Below are 15,380 nucleotides of genomic sequence, written 5' to 3' on the forward strand. Positions count from 1 at the left end.
TGGGAAGCATGCCTGTTACCCCACTTGGGGGTTCTCAGTGTGATGCTAACATGTTTTTGGGAAAACCTGTCAAGCTTGTTTTATCCAGTGTTCCTCAAAGTCACCTGATCATGGAACCCTGTTTTTGTGGGATGGTAAATAACCTCGAAATACGGTTTTGGAAACGATGCTCGAGACCAGGGGTTGGCAAACTGTAGTCCACACGCCAGATCCGACCCCTCATCTGCTTTTGGAAATAAAGTTTGTTGGAACACAGCCAGCCCAGCACAGAATCATTATCGGCGGTGGCTCTCCTGCCACAGAGAGGAGGCATCACGGCAGAGACCGTCAGGCAGAACATACCATCCGACCCTTAGAGAAAAAGTTTGGCTGACCTTTGCTTTAGACCAAGGCCTTAGGAGACTATTTTAAAAATATGCAGGCTGGTGTGGGTATACAGAAGATCAGTCCATTTTTATACCACCAGAAGCATTTCCAGTGAGGAAGGAAATCTGATTTAAAAAAAAAACAAAAAACAGAAAAACCCGCATCTCATATTTCAAACACAATCGCAGGCTTGTGTCTGGCTGGGGCTTTCCTCCCGGAGGGCTGGTGGTGGGAATGGCCAAAGCAGGTGGAATGCCTGCGCACCGCAGCCAACCAGGAGGGGGCGCCCTGGCTTGCGCCAGTGACAAGGAGATGCCTGAGATGCCGGTGGTTCTGATCCCTCCTGGGGAGGCAGGCTGGGAGGGGGCAGGGCATCTCCGCCAAGCTGGTTAATCTCAAAATACATAAAAACACCACTCGGAAGACTTGCGAGCCTGTGGGCACACCTCGCTCTGCACACCAGGTGCGCTTCCGGAGCGCCTCGGGGGGCCACTGGCCTAGACAGCCAGAGGTGACAGGGATCTGAAGACCTTCTCCAGGCCTCCGACCTCGCAGCCGGGACACGCGATGCCGGCCTTGTGGGTTCTTCGCATTGATCGGTCTCGGGGCTGCTGCATTCTCTCAGCGCCCCTGAAGCTCGGCCCATCTCCACTTTCGGGGCGGCGAGTCACAGCCTTATCGGCAAGTGCCGATATTCGCAACTGATTATCCCTCACGCTCCTTCCTCCGTGCTCTGGTGGACCCCTGCCAGACAGACCTCCCTCAGATACGACCTTCATGGTGCCATGCTCCTTCCTGGGGATTGTTGCTGGCTCCCTAGTGCTCCGAACACTCTCCATGACAGGGCCCCATTCTGCACCCTAAGGTGCTCACTGTCCCCCAGTACTGCAACCTGAGCCTCCCTGCAGTCAGGCCTTGATCGCTCTCCGCTGCCACCTGCCTCCCTGAGGTGTCCAGGGAGGCAGAGACTGGAGAATGGGCATAATAAACACATGACAAGCGCGCCTCACTGTCCCCTGCCAACACCAGAGCCAGACGCTATTCACCGGTCACGGCACTGCGTCCCTGAGCCAGATCTCAGACTCAGAAGTGATGAACCCTATTTGCCATTGTTCATCTGGGATGGAAACTGAGGCCGTGGGAGGGAAGGCAGGGGCAGGGGCAGGGGCAGAGGAGAGGCAGAGGCAGAGGCAGAGGCAGGGGCAGGGGCAGGGGCAGGGGCAGGGGCAGAGGGAGAGGCAGAGGCAGGCGCAGGCCTCAAGCTCCCGTTTCCCTCTGCCTGGCCCAGTGCTCTATGCACGACGGGCTGTTGGCAAATGCTGGACCCACATGCTATAAACCGGATCCTGCCTCAAACGAGCAGGAGGGATTCAGCCCTGAAGGAGCCTGAGATGCCAGGACGAGGCCCGAGCCACCTCCTTCCTTGTCTGCTCGGCCTAGAGGCAGGCAGGCATCCGTCCATCCCCAGAGGCTGATAGGGCAGCTTGGAGAGACGAGTTAAGTGCAGAGGCTACTGAGTCACGTGGCCTTGGGCTTGAATCCCAGCTCCCAGGGCTGTGGGGCTTGGCAAAGAATAACCAAACGATGTCAGCCCTTGGCCAGCGCCGGGGCCGCGCCCCCGGGGCGAGTCGTTTCATGAGCTGCCCCTGCACGCGGAGCGAGCAGCACACGGAGTCACTGGGCCCGCTTTACAGAGGAGACCACAGGGCCACGGAGACGGAGGGAGAGCTCGAGTGTGCAGAGGCAGGGGACAGGCTCGCAGCCACAGCCCAGACAGCGACACTGTGCTGTGGGACTGTCACTGAGTTACTCGTGCCCTTCCCCAGGGCCTGAGGAAGCCGAGAGCCGGTGGGTCTGGGGCCTGTGAAATGACAGAGGCAGCTGGCCACTACGCTGGCTGTCACGGGGAAGCCTGGAACTCGGGCCCCATCTCGGCCGACCTGAACCCTCGCCTCTCTCTGCCGACTCCTGCAAGTCCAACGACCTTCCCGGGAAAGGAAAGAAGGCTGAGGGTTGGCAGAGCTGCCTGGGAAGCCAGCCATGCAGAGAGGGAGCTGAGTAAACAGCCCTCCCCTTCAGAAAAATGACCCTGCGGGTCCCGGAGTTAAAAATAGAGGCACATTGATCCGGGCTGTGCTCAGCGTGAGTTATCAGAGCTTCATTGGCAAAATGACTGGCTCGAGTCAGCCCCTCGAGTAATTTATTTTTCTACTCCACTGGCCTGGGAGCATCCCCCGCACATCCTGGGCCATGCAAACGAGGCCCATGTGTCCCCCAACGCCACGGCTCACTCGCCAGGTGCCCGAACCCGGTTCTGTCCTCGGAGGGGACAGGGGCAGCCTGTCCTCTCTAGTTCTGTTCAGACACTGCCCTGGTTCCCCGTAATGAATAACATCTGGAAAAGTCTGCTTTGAAGGCCTGTTTCACAAATTTAGGGGACTGGCTCGCAGCCCCCAGCCCGAGGCTTAGAGCTCAGCACATGGCACTGCGTCCTCTCCCGTCATTACCTGGGTGGCCCTGCAGCTGTGGGCACCTGAGTCTTCTCTGGACCCTGGAGGTAGTCAGGCCCCTGGCCTGGTTGGGCTTGCAGGCTTCCTGGAGGGGCTCCCAGGAGCTGAGGCTGGGTGTGGAGACCGCCCTCGTGGCTCATCCACTGAAGACACTGAGACTACGTGGTCACCTGTTCTGCGGGCAGCACCTGCCCCCCGCAAGGTGATTCCCTTTAGCTTTTCTCTCCCCCAGCGCTGTCACCCCCACAGGAATGCAGATGTTGTCACTTAGCTGGTGTACTGGGCTAAGTAGTGTCCCCACAAAATCCATGTCCACCTAGAACCTTAAAACGTGACCTTATCTGGAAGTAAGTTAATTGCAGAAATGACTGGTTAAGTTGGGGGTGGTCATGCTGGGTTAGGCAGGTCCTAGGTCCACTGCCTGGGGTCCTTCTAAGAAGGGGAGACACATAGGGAGAAGGCCTCGTGCGGACGGAGGCTGAGCTTAGAGACGCACGGCTCCCAGCCAGGGGAGCCAAGGGTTGCTGGCAGCCAGCGGGAGCCAGAGAGGCCTGGAGGGTCCCCTCTCAGAGGTTCTGGAAAGAACCCACCCGGCGGCTCCGTGATTTCAGGCTCTGGCTTCCGACCTGTGAAACAACACGTTCCCGCGTCAAGGGCCCTGGTCTGCAGGACTTTGTTAGGGCAACTGGGGCCAATGTCCCCTTCCCAGAAACACCACGGAGCGCCTGCCCACGTGGCAGCGAAGGTCAAAGGCAGACCCCAGCCCGCAGCTAACAAAACACGCACCTTCCAAAGCCTCAGTTTCCTTGACCTTAAAACGGGAACAGCAATGGCCCTCACGGGAGGGGTAGTCACGCCTGAGGGAAAGTGCTTTGTCAACGCCACTGTGTGCCTCAGTGCCAAGGGCGTTGGTGGCCTGGGAGAGTGGGGTCCCCGGTAAGTGGGGTCCTTCAGATCCTTCCCCTTCGGCTTCCGTCCACCTGCATGCAGGGCGCTAACCCCGCGAGCCACTGCACTGGGCTTGCCCGGTGCCAGGATTTAAGGCCCCGTCCAGTAAGAAACTCCTTGGAACTAGAAATACGAATACGGCTCAAAATCAAGACATTGCTTCCTAGCAGAACTCAGGGCAGAAGCGAGGCAGTGACGAGTCCAGACACCAGCTGCCTTGTTCTCCAGAAGGGCTGGGCCGGGAGGGCAGGAAGGAGAGAGGAGGGAGGGAGGATGGAAGGGAGGGAGGCATCTGCCCAAGTAACTGGAGCTCAGACTTGGTTCCTCATCAGACTGGACCTTGGCCAACCCAAGGCCCTTTATTTTTGCCTTGCATTTCTCTTCTGCCTTTAGCAAACTTCCTTGTCTTTCCGGATGGCAGAGGAGGTGGGGAAGGGAGTGAATTATTGCTGAACACTTATAGGCCTGGTTCTGTGAGGGACATCTTAATTAAAAACTAATGTCACAACAGTTTCCAGGCCACCCGCAGCCAAATTCCTACCCCTGCTGGTGACTGCCAACACCCGACTAGCTCTTAGCATATGCGCAGACTGGCAAGAGTTTGCCCCCAGCTTTCCTCTCCCCGTTCTTTCTCTCCCCACCCTCTTGGTCCCTAAGCACTAAGTTCATCCAATTCTCTCCAAAAGGGCCCTAATTCATACTACAGTGTAAATGACCCCAAACAAACAATGAGAGAGCTGTCAAGGAGGGTTACATCTCATCAAGGATCCAAACCAGAAGCTAGGGAAAAGAAGCTCTCCTGGATGATTTTAAGATTGGGTCAGAGGACAGGAGCAGAGTGAGGGGCAGCCCGTCCCACAGGGAGCCTCAGGGTCCACACAACGCCACTGGAGGAGCTTAAGCAAGGTGGTCCTGGGGACTCACAGGACCCCTAATTATCAAAGCGAAAAATGTTTTTAACTGAGGTACTGCCTTTAATAAGGTAGAGAAATAGGCACGTGATTTTAGAAACTTCATCATTACGAGAAGGATTAGGCAGGGCAGTTAGCTGAGTGGACTGCTCACTGAGTGTTTCCTGACTGAGGAGACGTGGTGATGGTGGCTGCAGTGACTGGGATCCAGGGCACATTCTCTGCACCTAGATGGTGCAGTGGCAACAGTGGTGGTGATGGTGATGACAGTGATGATGGTGATGATGGCGATGATGGTGATGATGGTGATGGTGATGGTGGTGATGGTGATGATAGGGATGGTGATGACGATGATGGTAATGGTAATGATGGTTATAATGATGGTGATGATGGCGATGATGGTGATGGTGGTGATGGTGATGGTGGTGATGATGATGACGATGATGGTGATGGTGGTGATGATGGTGATGCGGTGATGGTGATGATGGTGATGATGATGGTGATGATGGTGATGATGGTGATGGTGGGTGATGGTGATGGTGGTGATGGTGATGGTGGTGATGATGATGATGGTGATGATGGCGATGGTGATGACGATGATGATGACAGTATGGTGATAATGATGATGGTGATGAAGGTGATGTCCAATATGTATTGATCACCTTATATATCTGTCTGGCAATATTCTAAGAACTCTCCATGTATTAACTCACTTAATCCTTGCAACACCCTATTAGGTAGGTAATAGTATGTTCCCTATTTTATTGATGTGGAAACAGACACCGAGCGGGCAGTGGTTGTACCTGAGGCCTCACAGGTGAGGGTGGCAGAGCTCAGCTGGGGTCCCATGCAGCGCATTTGGGATGGGATGTCCCCCTCACCTTTCAGTGGGTGGTGGGCGAGGCCAGGGTGAATGCACAGTGCGGACTCGCAAGCTCATGGGAATTGCCCGAGCAGTTTGTGATGATACAGACTCCAGGGCCCCTGCCCGTCTCTCTGTGGCTGGGGCCTGGGAATGCACATTTTCCGTTAGTTCCTGAGGTGCTTCTGCAGCAGCCAGCCCAGGACTGCTGGGGAGCCGCCGGTGCCAACAGCCCGCCCGCCTACTCCTTGCCTGCTCACCGGCCACCACCAGTGTTGACCACATCGTCCTGTCCTAGCCTTGCTAGGAGCTGGCCAGTACGCAGACCCGTTTCCTGTCGCAGCTCTGCCTGCCACTTGGTGGCCGGCGTGAGCTTAAGAAACTGCACGCCCGGTCAGGCACTCCTTCTGCAGAGGACCCCCTGGTCCTTCTCTCACGGTTCGCAGTCCTGCAGTCTCCCCTCGAGCTGGCCCTGCCCACACTCCGTCCTCATCACAGCCACTTCTCCCGTGGTTGTGACTGTCCTGTTTCTGGCGCTGCCCTCCTGACCTCAGAGCCTGGCCCTCGATGCCACCCGCATGAGCGCCCTTCCTCGTCGGTGCTGGCTGGCTCCCTCTCCATCGGGTCACCTGGAATGTCACCTCCTCAGAGGGCCTTCCTCGCCCCGCTACCAGAAGCGGACCCCTACCCGCCCCTTACGTTCTGCCCTCTCAGGGCCCCCACCGCGGTCACTAGTTCGGCCTCATTTATTTACCAGCGGCTGTTTGCTCAGCGTCTCCTTCGTCCCGGATCTCGTCCCAGGCACTGGGACACGCAGGGGACCATGGTGAGTCCCGGATGTCACGGTTCCGTGATCACTTGTCTGTTTTTAGTCTTTCCCACCAACATATAAGGTCCTGAAGACAGGACCATTTTTAGGTCCACAGTGCCAGCTCCGTGCGGGCACAAGGGTCCTCGGGAAGTCTGTCCTGGGAAGGACCAGACATGTGAAGTGTTCCTGGTACCAACTATGCACATTTGGACACCTGTCCCCCTCCCCAACCCAGCATAGAACCCACCGGACATGGAAGGACATGTCTGGGCCCCTCAGCCCCACCCCTCATGTAGGTAAAGGGACCAAGGCTAAGAGGGGAAGAGACTTATTAAGTGTGACACAGCCTGAGGGGCCCAGAGCTCCCGGCCCCCAAGGAGGGCTCTGTGGTCTGGCGAGGCCGAGGTCTGGGTGTCACATTGGCCAGCGGCTGGCGGGCGGTTCGACGGGAGCTGGGCCGGAGTCTCTCTGTTATTCTGTGAGGTGCCTGGAACTCAGTGGGTGGGCCTGGAGCTCCCCTTAAACCCAGACTGGGAGCATAGCCCGGTTCAGGGAGGGGAGGGGATATTCACAGTCTGCAGGCAAGTGGGCTTGCAGCTAAAGGGCCAGCTCCTGCCTCCCTATTGTCCTGGGGAACAGAAAACAAGAAGCAGGTGGGTGACGGGCTGGTCTTGGGAGGATTAACAGCAGATACAGACAACCCAGACCTTCGCCGCGTCGGGGCGCAGCCTCGGCGCCAGCCTGAGTCAGATAAGCCATCTGAACAGCATCACGCTACATCTCGGGTATCTTTGCAAATGGCAGCGGGTGACATCTCCGAAAAAGAAGAGATAACCTCGTGGGAAGTGCAGGCAGCATGACGGAGGAGTCAGGACCACCTGTCAGGGGGTCCGGGTAGCTGTGGAGGGCAGTGGAGGCGCTGGGGCCAGAGCCGCGCAGCCGCCCGGCGGAGGCGGAGAGGCGGGCAGGACTTTCAGAGCTGGTGGCAAACAAAGCTTAAATTACCCAAACTGCGTGGCCTTTCCCGTCTGCTGCTGCAAGCCGCTGATATCAAACTGAGTAATGCCTCTCCACAGTGCAGGGAAGTGCTGAATTAAACAGCTTAGTGCCTTTACATATTCAAACCAAGGCAAAACACCGTAAAACATGCGAGTAACAGTTGTCTAATGCACATTCCTTAAAGTTGGTTTTTTTTTTTTTGGTTACATTAGCAGGTTTGGGGGGTGTCAACAGTGCTGGGCATGCAGACCTCAGGACGAGGCAGTTGTGAGCTGCTCATCTTATAGCAAAGATGGCGAGGCCTGTTCCTGGGGCGCAAAGCTTCCTCTGAGCATCATCTTGGCCACGACCCTTTGGTGGGGGAAAGTCTGAGCACCCCCTCCCTAGGTGCTGTCCCCTGAGACTGGCTCGCTCTCCTGAGGAGGACACGGCCCCAGGCGGGCCAGCGGAGCCGTGGGGCCTAGGACATGGGACACTTGTGACAAACGCTTGTGGACGCTGCACCCACCGTGGTGTCCTTCACCAGGCCAGGGTGCAGGCAGGGCTTAGGGTGTCTTCTCTCTGACCCATAGGCTATAGCCAGAGGGTCCTGTGAAGGCCGCGGTGGTCTCCAGGGGCTGCAGCGTCCAAAGGGCCCTGCACGCCGAGCCACTGCCCGGTGGAGCCAGCTCTGCTTTGGGGCGCTCTGTGTAAGGGGCCTGCTGTCTCTGCTGCTCCACCCATCAGCCCCCCAGCCCCCCAGCCCAGGGGGCCTGCTGGGGGGGTTAGGGGGGTGAGGGAGGGACCACGCCCATCTCCAGATGCCCCTGTGTTCCTGCAATGCAGGGCTGGGCAGCCGGCGCCCTCTGGTGCCAAGTGACTGGGAACCGGGAGGCCTCCGGCCCATGCTGCCTGCTGCCCACCAGCCTCGCTGCCTGTTCCTCAGCCCGTCTGTCGCCCCAGCAGACCTCTGGAGGCTCCTCTGAGAGTGCTGACCTCAGCTCTGGTGGCCGAGCAGATGGCAGAGCGGCCTGAGGCGATCGATAGCCAGCAGCTGCTGCCAGACAGGGCCGGCCCCCCCGCCCCGCCCTGGCTGGAGGAGAGTGGGGAGGTGCCCTTTACTTCCCACTTGTGCACCCCCAGCCACCACCTGGCTACGTCTGGGGTGTGCCTGGCCTTTCTCGAAGGCACAAATATAAAATGTCGTGGCCACTGTCACCCCGGAAGTGGACAGTGGGACTTTCGGCGCCAACGCTGTCCTGCACAGCTTCCATTAGCCACAGTTGCCAGCCACCCACATCGAGAGGGTCCTGTCCCCCAGGCCTCGTGGGTGGCTATAGTGAGGTCAACACCCCAACCCTCCTTCTGGTCACCTCCAGCCCTGCTGGCCCTGCTTCTCTAGGCCCCAGCTCCCAGCCTGCCCGTCTCTTTCTTCCTAGCAAACTGCCCGGCCTGTGTCCCACTGTCCCCCTGACCCTTTGCAGAGGCCACCGGCAGGTGCATTGGACTAACACTCCTGGGCAGGTTCGTTAGCAAGCTAAACGGGTATGTTGGGGTGGGTGTGACCCTGGGTCTTAAACTCGCCGAAATGCACATCCGTGACCTTAGACCCTATCCATCGGGTCATGGTCCTGAGGGCCCTAATGGCCGGCGTCAGAAGCCTGGGCCTTTGTCCCGACCCAGAAGGCAGTGTATCCTCAGGGCCTGACGAACACGCAAACGGTTCCACCTCGTCCACTGGCTCATTCACAGAGGACGAGACTGAGCCCAGAGGGACAGGGCATCTCCTGTCCTGGGCCTGGTTCTCCGTCCACACCCCCGCAGGTCACGGGCAGGCTACTATTAGTCTCTGCTCAGCCTGTCACCTTTGTGGGCTCAGAGCCAGGAGCCTGGGCCGTGGGGTGAGTCGGCATGTGTATGTCCAGTGCCTCTGCCTCAGGGGACAAGAGGGGACAGGAGGAGCAGTGGGGGCTGCGGGAACTGGTGGCAGGTCCCCACGAAGGCCTGCAGATACTGAGGCCCTAGTCCCCTCTCCCTCCCGGGGATAAGGGACCACAAGGCGGGCACCAAAACCCCTTCCAGGACAGAGGAAGAGGGTTACCCTCTTGCAGCCAGATGTCAAATCCCTGTTTACATCCACCAGCCGCCTGGGCCCCAAGTCACCGATGACTTGGGAGGGAATATGCATTTATTAACAAACAACTCCGCGAATGACAGAAAAACCACGTTTTCCTAGCCAGAGCAGAAAGCCAGTCTCTCACCAAGAACCTCGACGTGTTTCAAAACTCGCTGAAAATCTGATTTGTGCTTCCTTCTAGAACTCTTCCAGCCGGGACCCCTGGCCTTGTCTGTCCCTGGACCTCCCAGAGGCTAGAGGTTCTGCGTAGACCCGGGGTAGGGGGGCTCATGCCTCGCCGAGGGCGCCAAGCTCATGAGCTCTGCTCCGGGCCCCCAGGGGGCTGCGTCATGAGATAGGCTTCAAGCACGCCTGGCGACTCAGGAACCCTCCGGGACAGAACCTCAACCCCTCAAACTGGTCTGTGGCTTTAACAGGCCCTCTGCACGGCTCCAGGCTTTGCTCAGGGAGAAAGTGTGAATGCCAGCGGCCAAGCTCCCTGCTTCCCTCCATTCCCTGATCCTTTAATCTGACACTATTAAAACTTCATTCCACTCCTATTGGTAAACCATCCATCACCGTCAGCAGGCAGCCTCTGGCTTCCAGGGCCCTGCGGGAGAGGGCGGCAGGTTGCGGGGAGATCGCGGCCTGATGAGGGCGGGAGGCAGGAAGGGCGCCCCTCCAGCTTCTCTCTCCTGGGAAGAGATCCCGGCTTGGGAGAGCTGGTGTGACCTTGAGAAGGACAGGGCTGCTAAGCGACAGACAGGAGGCAAGAGGCTCCTGTCTGGGGGGCAGAGACTGGCCCATGGCCCCCGAGAGCTGCCTCTCAGGGCCCTCTCAGTGGGGGAGGGCGGTGGCCGAGCCATGGGCACAGGTGGCGCCGTCGGCACCAGCTGCCGCCCCCTTCCTGAGCTGCAGACATTGGGAGAATCGTGACCTTCCTCCCTGAGCAGCCTCTGAGCTTCCTGTCGGGCTCGGATCTCAGGCTCCGCTGTCCCTCTTCCCAAAGTCGCCACGGCCTCAGGCAGGGCCCAGCCCTCAGAGGGTAAATTACGAAAAGGCAGCACCAGCCCAGTGCCCACAAGATTATGGGTCTTTTTCTTAATTAAAAAAATCCAATTAAATTAAGATATCAGAACTAAATAACGCTGGCGTCATTAGTGCGACTTTTATCTTAATGACCACAGCTGCCAGCATCCTTCTTCAATTCTGACGGCCTCCTGTCGCAGTGCCTGGGAGTGAGTGGGCCTTCAGTGGAGAGCGCTGGGGCCTGCAGACAGAGGGCAGGGGGGCTGCGCCACCCCGGGGGCCCCAGCCTACCCTCTGTGCCTCGACAGAGGGCTTGAGCCTTGGCAGATATGGGGGCTGGGGCTTCCCTTCCCATCTCTTTAACTCCTGGGCCTTGACACCTTCCCCGCCCACCGGTTCCTGCCACGTCCAAATGGAAGTGCTGGTCATTCTGGTAGGGAATCCAGCCCCAGCTGGAACAGGCAGCAGGCCAGGGAGGGACGGGACCAGGCATAGCACAGGCCCCAGGTGGCCCCGCCAGGCTGGATGAGCGGGGCGCTGGGAAGCAGGAGATAAGAAGCTGCTGCAGCCTAATGGGCCTGAAGGGGATTTGAGTCCCAGGAAGATGGCTGGGGGGACACGGGGAGCCAAGCATGGCGGCATCCTGGTTATCACTCCGCTTCAGGACTTCCAGAAAGAAAGAGAGAGAGAGAGGCTGAGAGCTGGAGGCTGCACAGACGTGTGGCTCCTGGGGAGAAACGCTCACGGGGCCCGACCAGGCTCCTGGCCGCCCCCCTCCCACCCCGCTGCTCTGCCACAGCCCCAGCCCGATCCCCACGATTCCATTGCCTCCCATCAGATGCTCAGGGGCCGAGAACGCCCTCGCCGGCACCCCAGACCCGACGCGCCTCCTGCTAACTCTTCCCCGCCCTGACATCGCGGTCTGCGGCTGCGAGCCCCCCAGGGCGGGGTCGCCGTCCGTCTCATTGCCCCCCTTGCCACCGTTCCCTGCGCCTCGGCCCGAGGAGGTGCTCGAGAAACATGTGGCACCCGACAGACCGATGGAAAAAAGCCACGCGATGGGTCGAATCTTCCCGTAGATGTCCTGCCGTCTGAACATGCAGGTGTATGACTCGCCGATATTTTTAAAAAGCAATGACGATTACAGCTTTTCATTTGCTTTCTTGCTAAAAAATAAACACCTATGAAGAAAGAGGCTGTGGAGCATCCGGACCCCAGAACCTCGCCACTGGGTAACAGCAGGGGAGTCTCAGGTCCAACCCTTGCTGTCCGGCCAAGGAAGCGACAGCTTGGGGGGGACAGCGAGCTGGCCCTGCTGCTTGGCGGGGCTTGCCGCCCACCCCAGACCTTTTACAGTCCCGCTTTTGGACGTGGTGGGCTCTGACAGGGCCCAGGGCCAGGCCACTCCATGTCCCAGGTCCTGAGACACACCCGGGAGACAGGCCAGGAGGAGGAGAACATCCTCCCGGACTGGCTTGAATCAGGACCCCCAAATTCACGTCCACCCAGAAGCTCAGAACGTGACCCGCTGTGGACACAGGGTCGCTGCAGGTGTAATTAGTTAAATTAAGATGAGGTGACACTGGATGAGGGCGGCCCTAAGTCCAACAGGACCGTGTCCTTATAGAAGGAAACGTGGAAGTGCACAGACACGCAGGCCATGTGACGACAGAGGCAGAGGCCGGAGCCATGCGTGACAACCGAGGAGAGCCTGCGGCCCCCCGCAGTGGGGAGACGCAAGGGGGCACCTTTCCCAGGGCTCTCAGAGGGAGCTCGGACCTGCCGGCACCTCGACCTTGGACTTTTCACCGCCGGAGCCAAGAGAGAATAAATTCCTGTTGTTTTAAGCCTCCTAGTTTGTGGAACTTTGTTACAGCATCTGAGGATGCGAATACACCCCCCAACCAGCAGTTAGGGAGGAGAGTGCCCCTTCACCTTTGAGCGTCCCTCCACACTTACCAATGCTGGTTCTTCGCCCAAAATAGGACATAGAGCCTAGGAGGTGGGTTAGGGGCACAGCTGCCTCTCCCTGGGGGCTGGGCCTTGATTGTCCCCTATAAGAGATGATTCCTGGGGTCGAAGGCAATTGTGGAGCTCACAGGGTGGTTAGGGACTTTGCGGCAATACCAGCCTAGCTTGGAGCCTGGCTCTGCCCCTTTCTGTGTGACCTGGAAGCCACTGAGCCACCTGGGACCCCATCTGCTCGTCTGAGCAATGGGAATAAGCAGGAATATCTATGTTACAGGGTCACCAAGAGGTTTAGAAACCCACTGTGAGCATCTGCCAGGAGCCGCGCCCTGCACAGATGCCAGGGTCGCCCTGGTGGGTGTGCAGCCCAGGGGGAGACGCTCCTGGATCGAGAACCCACACCGGCTGAGGCTCATGCCCAGAGAGGGGAGCCTCCTCCCACGTGGACTGGAAGGCAGGTGTGAGCAGGATGAAGGTGTGAGCAGGGCAGGTGGCCCAGGCGGATAGACAGGGCACACGTGAGAACCTGCAAGAGGCCAGGCTAGCAGGGGAGGCCGCCGTGCGTGGCCGAGATGAGTGTGGAGCAGACAGGGCCACAGGGGTCTCAACCTTCCAACAGGAAGGCTTCGAACAGGCGAGGTCGTGTGCACACGCGCGTGTATGAAACGGCCGGATCGGCGTGGTGTTTCTTGTGATTTTGTTTTTGGACAAGAATTCGGAAGGTCCAGAGCTTGACGACAGTCTGGGGGCAGCCCTGGCGAGGGTCTGGGGAAGGTGGGTCCGTCATGCCTCTTCACGTTCTGTTTTTCTGAAGCTTTGATGTCTGGGGCCCCACTGACCCTGGACAGGCCACACCTCTCAGGGCCAGCCAATTTCTAGAGAGAGTGAATAACTAGCCTGCAGCACACCTTGATATGCAAACCAGCTAATGCCCAGCCACACCCCACGTCCTCTATGGGGCCACTGTCCCCTGCCCTCATCAGCCACGGCAGGTACCGGACAACCAGGGGCAGCCCCCGTGCCCCAGAGCCTGCTGACACTATTCAAACCGGCCCCTCCCGACACCGCGACTGCCTCGTCTGTCCCTTCCCGCAGAAGGCACAATAAAGGGTGGTGTGCACACTTACCCCCGCTCCCTCTGCCTTCTGACCGGCCCTGGTGCCTCCCTACATGGCCCTGTGTGGCATGGCGTGCTCCCCTTCCCTGGGGAACCGTAACAAACTATCTTTTCCATGGCCACCATCTCCTGATCTGCCGGCCTCACCAACACCGAATATTCACAGAGTCTACATCTTAGAGGTGGGGCTGGCAGTTGGCTGGGGAAGTGGTTGGATTCGAGTTGTTTGGGAGACGAGATGGACAGACCTGGTGATGGGAAGTGACAGGGTGGGTGGCACGGATAACTTCTGGGGTTTGGGGGGATTCGAGCCGAGTGCTTGGCGGACGTGCTGTGGCCCTGGCTCATCCATGCTGGAACGACAAGGCACTGGGCCTCCAGGAGGGTGCGGCCCGGGCTCCCGGGGAAGAAGGGGGAAGGTGCGGGCCGCAGGTGGGCAGGGGGCCAGGAGGCCCTGCGGGCCCAGCAGGAGGAGGGGGGATGGAGAGGCTGCCTGCTCGCAGAAGTTCTGGTCCCAGCTGCCCTCCTCGGCCCTGCCCACGTGCGCCCCAAGAAAAGCATCGCCGCTTTAAAAATGGAAACATGCACCCTTGCTTTTCGTGGCACTTTCTGTCAATCAAAGCTGTCAGTTTCCTCTGGTTCTAAATAAGGGGGAATTCTGTGGGTCCCAAAAATAGATTTCCAAGGCTGCTGGCCAATCCGGCCCCCAGAACAGACCCGCCTGTAGGTCTCCTGGGGCTGGTGAGGCACAGCCCCCTCTGCTGGAGGGGATCGGGGGCTGCAGGCGCTTGGGGATACCTGGAGGTTCACAGTTTACCGTGAGGTGCCAGCTTTCCCACATCATTACCCAATGTTGACAGAGGCAGCTGAAAACTCCGTGAGCCTCCTTCTCGCCTCCATTAGCAGATTGCTTGGGAAAAAAAAAAATCTGAAAAATTCAGCTCTCAGACGTGGGCCCCACCATCTGGCTCGGGGAGGCTGCTGGGTTTTGATTTGTCCGAAAAGAGCTTTGGCTCCTGCTTTCGGGAGCTGGAGCGAGCTGCGAGGAGTGGCCCCAGGAGCTGGGACAATGCCAGAAGCTTCAGTCCCGGGGAAGGAGGAAGACCCCCAACTCTAGTGAAAGGGGGCTGCCAAGGAGAGCTTGGGAGGGACCAGCCCGTGTGAGGCCGAAAACGTGAGGAAGAGAACAGGGACAGAGACAGGCAGGCGGGGACACGGCACGCACCCCGGGCGGGCAGCGGGGACACTCCACGCACCCCGGGCGGGCAGCGGGGACCCTGTGTGGTCACTGCGGCACCAGCCCCACACGCAGCGGTGCCAGGAAGTGTCTGGATGGACGTCGTCAGTTTCTCTAAAGGGCTGGTTTCCTCACAGCGACCCCTCCCTGCCGGCACGCCCACCTCTCTGCCACGGGACCCCGAATTCTCTCATTTGTTCATTCACGCGCTCATCCATTCGTTTATTTGAGATGCTTCCTGCGTGCCGGCCACTCTGAGAGCCGCCTACAGTGCCCCTTCCACCCATATCATTTCCTGTGTCCTCACAAGCTGGAGGGCGGGTTTTCCGCAGAGACTTCAGGCTCAGCTGCTGCTTAGCGCCCACGGGCCCTGGTGCTGTCTCTGTATTCACTGGACTGCCACCTCCTGGCTCTTCTCCTCTGTGGTGGTCGCCCGGGCGCCCACGATTCCTGGGGCCACGGGAGGAGCCTGGCCGGCCCTTCCTCCATCACCCCCCTCTCTGCTTTGCATTATGGCACTTTCCATA

At 58.9% G+C, this 15,380-nt stretch overlaps 1 protein-coding gene across 1 annotated transcript in view; it reads right to left on the reverse strand.

Moving 5' to 3' along the window:
• Positions 1-15,380, reverse strand: part of LOC112481771 (calmodulin-binding transcription activator 1) — a 436,830-nt gene that overhangs the window by 68,437 nt on the left and 353,013 nt on the right. The gene's annotated exons all lie outside the window — the stretch shown is intronic.

The sequence above is a fragment of the Pteropus alecto genome, unplaced genomic scaffold (genome assembly GCF_000325575.1).
Source record: "Pteropus alecto unplaced genomic scaffold, ASM32557v1 scaffold125, whole genome shotgun sequence".
Taxonomy (NCBI): Eukaryota; Metazoa; Chordata; class Mammalia; order Chiroptera; family Pteropodidae; genus Pteropus; species Pteropus alecto.